The sequence below is a fragment of the Dama dama genome, unplaced genomic scaffold, assembly GCF_033118175.1.
Source record: "Dama dama isolate Ldn47 unplaced genomic scaffold, ASM3311817v1 ptg000096l, whole genome shotgun sequence".
Classification (NCBI taxonomy): Eukaryota; Metazoa; Chordata; class Mammalia; order Artiodactyla; family Cervidae; genus Dama; species Dama dama.
In genome coordinates this window covers 3,268,266-3,275,448 of record NW_026870910.1, presented here as the reverse complement: position 1 = coordinate 3,275,448, position 7,183 = coordinate 3,268,266, and positions in this window count along the sequence as shown.

Genomic DNA, 7,183 nt, shown 5'->3' with positions numbered 1-7,183 from the left:
TGAGAGCTTAGTCCCTGATTTCGACTCAAGAGGCATACCAACTTTCCACAAGCACCTCAAGAGGAGGCTTCTATCAGCTACAGGTATGTGAGAGGGACCCTGAGTTTGTGGCCTCAAGTGGAATGGACACCGAGATGCTCTGACTCGAAGTAAGGCTGGATATCCCTGCAGTGAATTGAATGCCGGCTCGTCTTACATCTCCCAAGACGAAGGGATGTCTGAAACCCCTGTGGTGACCACAGAGAAAGACCTAGTTCTCCGCTTCATCGCAACCGGAGGCCTCACATCCTTTGAAAACTCGAGAGGTCCGCGGAGATCAATGCTTCCAAAGGAGACGATGCCTGACTCCTCTTGAAAATGGATAGGAGTCCCAGGATCCTTGTGGCATGTGGAAAGGGACACTGGGTCTCCCGCCGCACGTGGAGACGCGTCCCAATTGCCATGCCAAGACTCGAGGAGAATCCCGAGGTGTCCCTCGCACCTAGGCAGGAGTCCTGAGTTCGCTGAACAAACACGTGTCTGGAAGGGCCCTCCCGGTCTTAACTCGAGAATATACCCCAGGTTCTGGCCGCAATTCGAGAAAACCCATGAGACTTCCCCCTCACCGCGAGATGAGGCCCTATTTCCCTGCACTGCGTGCAAAGCAATTCCGTGGTCCACATCAAACAGGAAAGGAGCCTTAATTTCCTTGATGGCACTCCAGAGAAAACACAAGATCACTGTCTCAAGTCTAGAGGGATCCTGAGGTCACTGTAGCAACACGAAAGGGCTCCGTGGACACCAAATCAACTCTAGAGGAGAGCTTCGTCCCTGGCTTCGACTCAAGAGGAATACCAACTTTCCATAAGCACCTCAAGAGCAGGCTTCTCTCAGCTACAGGTATGTGAGAGGGACCCTGAGTTTGTGGCCTCAAGTGGAATGGACACCGAGATGCTCTGTCTCGAATTAAGGCCGGATATCCCTGCAGTAAATTGAATGCAGGCTCATCATGCATCTCCCAAGACGATAGGATGTCTGAATCCAATGTGGAGACCACAGAGAAAGACCTACTTCTCCACCTCATCGCGACCGGAGTCCTCACATCCTTTGAAAACTCGAGAGGTCCGCAGATATCAATGCTTCCGAAGGAGACGATGCCTGACTCCTCTTGAAAATGGATAGGAGTCCCAGGATCCCTGTGGCACGTGGAAAGGGACACTGGGTCTCCCGCCTCACGTGGAGACGCGTCCCAATTGCCATGCCAAGACTCGAGGAGAATCCCAAGGTGTCCCTCGCACCTAGGCAGGAGTCCTGACGTCGCTGAACAAACACATGTCTGGAAGGGCCCTCCCGGTCGTAACTCGAGAATATACCCCAGGTTCCGGCCGCAACTCGAGAAAAACCATGAGACTTCCCCCTCGCCGCGAGATGAGGCCCGATTCCCCTGCACTGCGTGCAGAGCAATTCCGTGTTCCACATCAAACGTGAAAGGAGCCTTGATTTCCTTGATGGCACTCCAGAGATAACCCAAGATCACTTTCTCAAGTCTAGAGGGATCCTGAAGTCACTGTAGCAAAACGAAATGGCTCCATGGACACCAAATCAACTCAGGTGAGAGCTTAGTCCCTGGCTTCGACTCAAGAGCAATACCAACTTTTCACAAGCACCTCAAGAGGAGGTTTCTCTCCGCTACAGGTATGTGAGAGGGACCCTGAGTTTGTGGCCTCAGGTGGAATGGACACCGAGATGCTGTGACTCGAAGTAAGGCCGGATATCCCTGCAGTGAATTGAATGCAGGCTCGTCTTGCATCTCCCAAGACGAAGGCATGTCTGAATCCCCTGTGTAGACCACAGAGAAAGACCTAGTTCTCTGCCTCATCGCGAGCGGAGGCCTCACATTCTTTGAAAACTCGAGAGGTCCGCGGAGATCAATGCTTCCAAAGGAGACGATGCCTGACTCCTCTTGAAAATGGATAGGAGTCCCAGGATCCCTGTGGCACGTGGAAAGGGACCCTGGGTCTCCCGCCTCACGTGGAGACGCGTCCCAATTGCCATGCCAAGACTCGAGGAGAATCCCGAGGTGTCCCTCGCACCTAGGCAGGAGTCCTGACGTCGCTGAACAAACACGTGTCTGGAAGGGCCCTCCCCGTCGTAACTCGAGAATATACCCCAGGTTCGGGCCGCAACTCGAGAAAAACCATGAGACTTCCCTCTCGCCGCGAGATGAGGCCCGATTCCCCTGCCCTGCGTGCAGAGCAATTCCGTATTCCACATCAAAAATGAAAGGAGCATTGATTTTCTTGATGGCACTCCAGAGAAAACCCAAGATAACTGTCTCAAGTCTATAAGGATCCTGAGGTCACTGGAGCAACACGAAAGGGCTCCGTGGACCCCAAATCAACTCGAGATGAGAGCTTAGTCCCCGGCTTCGACTCAAGAGGAATAAAAACTTTCCACAAGCACCTCAAGAGGAGGCTACTCTCAGCTAATGGTATGTGAGAGGGACCCTGAGTTTGTGGCCTCAAGTGGAATGGACACCGAGATGCTCTGACTCGAAGTAAGGCCAGATATCCCTGCAGTGAATTGAATGCAGGCTCGTCTTGCATCTCCCAAGACGAAGGGATGTCTGAATTCCCTGTGGAGACCACAGAGAAAGAACTAGTTCTCCGCCTCATCGCGACCGGAGGCCTCACATCCTTTGAAAACTCAAGAGGTCCGCGGAGATCAATGCTTCCAAAGGAGACGATGCCTGACTCCTCTTGAAAATGGATCGGAGTCCCAGGATCCCTGTGGCACGTGGAAAGGGACCCTGGGTCTCCCGCCTCACGTGGAGACGCGTCCCAATTGCCATGCCAAGACTCGAGGAGAATCCCGAGGTGTCCCTCGCACCTAGGCAGGAGTCCTGACGTCGCTGAACAAACACGTGTCTGGAAGGGCCCTCCCCGTCGTAACTCGAGAATATACCCCAGGTTCTGGCCGCAACTCGAGAAAAACCATGAGACTTCCCCGTCGCCACGAGATGCGGCCCGATTCCCCTGCACTGCGTGCAGAGCAATTCCGTTTTACACATCAAACGTGAAAGGGACCTTGATTTCCTTGATGGCACTCCAGAGAAAACCCAAGATCACTGTCTCAAGTCTAGAGGGATCCTGAGTTCACTGGAGCAACAGGAAAGGGCTCCGTGGACCCCAAATCAACTCGAGATGAGAGCTTAGTCCCTGGCTTCGACTCAAGAGGAATACCAACTTTCCACAAGCACCTCAAGAGGAGGCTTTTCTCAGCAATAGGTATGTGAGAGGGACCCTGAGTTTGTGGCCTCAAGTGGAATGGACAACGAGATGCTCTGACTCAAAGTAAGGCCGGATATCCCTGCAGTGAATTGAATGCAGGCTTGTCTTGCATCTCCCAAGACGAAGGGATGTCTTAATCCCCTGTGGAGACCACAGAGAAAGACCTAGTCCTCCGCCTCAACGCGACCGGAGGCCTCACATTCTTGAAAACTCGAGAGGTCTGCGGAGATCAATGCTTCCAAAGGAGACGATGCCTGACTCCTCTTGAAATGGATAGGAGTCCCAGGATCACTGTGGCACGTGGAAACGGACCCTGGGTCTCCCGCCTCACGTGGAGACGCGTCCCAATTGCCATGCCAAGACTCGAGGAGAATCCCGAGGTGTCCCTCGCACCTAGGCAGGAGTCCTGACTTCGCTGAACAAACACGTGTCTGGAAGGGCCCTCCCCGTCGTAACTCGATAATATACCCCAGGTTCCGGCCGCAACTCGAGAAAAACCATGAGACTTTCCCCTCGCCGCGAGATGAGGCCCGATTCCCCTGCCCTGCGTGCAGAGCAATTCCGTGTTCCACATCAAACGTGAAAGGAGCCTTGATTTCCTTGATGGCACTCCAGGGAAAACCCAAGTTCACTGTCTGAAGTCTAGAGGGATCCTGAGGTCACTGGAGCAACAGGAAAGGACTTCGTGGACCCCAAATAAACTCGAGATGAGAGCTTAGTCCGTGGCTTCGACTCAAGAGGAATACCAAGTTTCCACCAGCACCTCAAGAGGAGCCTTCTCTCAGCTACAGGTATGTGAGAGGGAACCTGAGTTTGTGGCCTCAAGTGGAATGGACACCGAGATGCTCTGACTCGAAGTTAGACCGGATATCGCTGCATTGAATTGAATGCAGGCTCGTCTTGCATCTCCCAAGATGAAGGGATGTCTTAATCCCCTGTGGAAACCACAGATAAAGTCCTAGTTCTCCGCCTCATCGCGACCGGAGGCCTCATATCCTTTGAAAACTCGAGAGGTTCTCAGAGATCAATGCTTCCAAAGGAGACGATGCCTGACTCCTCTTGAAAATGGATAGGAGTCCCAGGATCCCTGTGGCACGTGGAATGGGACCCTGGATCTCCCGCCTCACGTGGAGACGCGTCCCAATTGCCATGCCAAGACTCGAGGAGAAACCCGAGGTGTCCCTCGCACCTAGGCAGTAGTCCTTACGTCGCTGAACAAACACGTGTCTGGAAGGGGCCTTCCCGTCGTAACTCGAGAATATACCCCCGGTTCCGGCCGCAACTCGAGAAAAACCATGAGACTTCCCCCTCGCTGCGAGATGAGGCCCTATTCCCCTGCACTGCGTGCAGAGCAATTCCGTGTTCCACATCAAACATGAAAGGAGCCTTGATTTCCTTGATGGCACTCCAGAGAAAACCCAAGATCACTGTCTCAAGTCTAGAGGGATCCTGAGGTCAGTGGAGCAACACGAAAGGGCTCCGTGGACACCAAATCAACTCGAGATGAGAGCTGAGTCCCTGGCTTCAACTGAAGAGGAATACCAACTTTCCACAAGCACCTCAAGAGGAGGATTCTCTCAGCTACAGTTATGAGAGAGGGACCCTCAGTTTGTGGCCTCAAGTGGAATGGACACCGAGATGCTCTGACTCGAAGTAAGGCCGGATATCCCTGCAGTGAATTGAATGCAGGCTCGTCTTGCATCTCCCAAGAATAAGGGTTGTCTGAATCCCATGTGGAGACAATAGAGAAAGACCTAGTCCTCTGCCTCATCGCAACCGGAGGCCTCACATCCTTTGAAAACTCGAGAGGTCCGCGGAGATCAATGCTTCCAAAGGAGACGATGCCTGACTCCTCTTGAAAATGGATAGGAGTCCAGGATCCCTGTGGCAAGTGCAAAGGGAACCTGGGTCTCCCGCCTCACGTGGAGACGCGTCCCATTTGCCATTCTAAGAATCGAGGAGAATACCGTGGTGTTCCTCGCACCTAGGCAGGAGTCCTGACTTCGCTGAACAAACATGTGTCTGGAAGGTCCCTCCCCGTCATAACTCGAGAATATACCCCAGGTTCCGGCCGCAACTCGAGAAAAACCATGAGACTTCCCCCTCGCCGCAAGATGAGGCCCGATTCCCGTGCACTGTGTGCAGAGCAATTCAGTTTTCCACATCAAACGTGAAAGGAGCCTTGATTTCTTGATGGCACTCCAATGAAAACCCAAGATCACTGTCTCAAGTCTAGAGGGATCCTGAGGTCACTGTAGCAACACGAAAGGGCTCCCTGGACCCCAAATCAACTCGAGATGAGAGCTTAGTCCCTGATTTCGACTCAAGAGGCATACCAACTTTCCACAAGCACCTCAAGAGGAGGCTTCTATCAGCTACAGGTATGTGAGAGGGACCCTGAGTTTGTGGCCTCAAGTGGAATGGACACCGAGATGCTCTGACTCGAAGTAAGGCCGGATATCCCTGCAGTGAATTGAATGCCGGCTCGTCTTACATCTCCCAAGACGAAGGGATGTCTGAAACCCCTGTGGTGACCACAGAGAAAGACCTAGTTCTCCGCTTCATCGCAACCGGAGGCCTCACATCCTTTGAAAACTCGAGAGGTCCGCGGAGATCAATGCTTCCAAAGGAGACGATGCCTGACTCCTCTTGAAAATGGATAGGAGTCCCAGGATCCTTGTGGCATGTGGAAAGGGACCCTGGGTCTCCCGCCGCACGTGGAGACGCGTCCCAATTGCCATGCCAAGACTCGAGGAGAATCCCGAGGTGTCCCTCGCACCTAGACAGGAGTCCTGACTTCGCTGAACAAACACGTGTCTGGAAGGGCCCTCCCGGTCTTAACTCGAGAATATACCCCAGGTTCTGGCCGCAATTCGAGAAAACCCATGAGACTTCCCCCTCACCGCGAGATGAGGCCCTATTTCCCTGCACTGCGTGCAAAGCAATTCCGTGGTCCACATCAAACAGGAAAGGAGCCTTAATTTCCTTGATGGCACTCCAGAGAAAACACAAGATCACTGTCTCAAGTCTAGAGGGATCCTGAGGTCACTGTAGCAACACGAAAGGGCTCCGTGGACACCAAATCAACTCGAGAGGAGAGCTTCGTCCCTGGCTTCGACTCAAGAGGAATACCAACTTTCCATAAGCACCTCAAGAGCAGGCTTCTCTCAGCTACAGGTATGTGAGAGGGACCCTGAGTTTGTGGCCTCAAGTGGAATGGACACCGAGATGCTCTGTCTCGAATTAAGGCCGGATATCCCTGCAGTAAATTGAATGCAGGCTCATCTTGCATCTCCCACGACGATAGGATGTCTGAATCCAATGTGGAGACCACAGAGAAAGACCTACTTCTCCACCTCATCGCGACCGGAGTCCTCACATCCTTTGAAAACTCGAGAGGTCCGCAGATATCAATGCTTCCGAAGGAGACGATGCCTGACTCCTCTTGAAAATGGATAGGAGTCCCAGGATCCCTGTGGCACGTGGAAAGGGACACTGGGTCTCCCGCCTCACGTGGAGACGCGTCCCAATTGCCATGCCAAGACTCGAGGAGAATCCCAAGGTGTCCCTCGCACCTAGGCAGGAGTCCTGACGTCACTGAACAAACACATGTCTGGAAGGGCCCTCCCGGTCGTAACTCGAGAATATACCCCAGGTTCCGGCCGCAACTCGAGAAAAACCATGAGACTTCCCCCTCGCCGCGAGATGAGGCCCGATTCCCCTGCACTGGGTGCAGAGCAATTCCGTGTTCCACATCAAACGTGAAAGGAGCCTTGATTTCCTTGATGGCACTCCAGAGATAACCCAAGATCTCTTTCTCAAGTCTAGAGGGATCCTGAAGTCACTGTAGCAAAACGAAATGGCTCCATGGACACCAAATCAACTCAGGTGAGAGCTTAGTCCCTGGCTTCGAC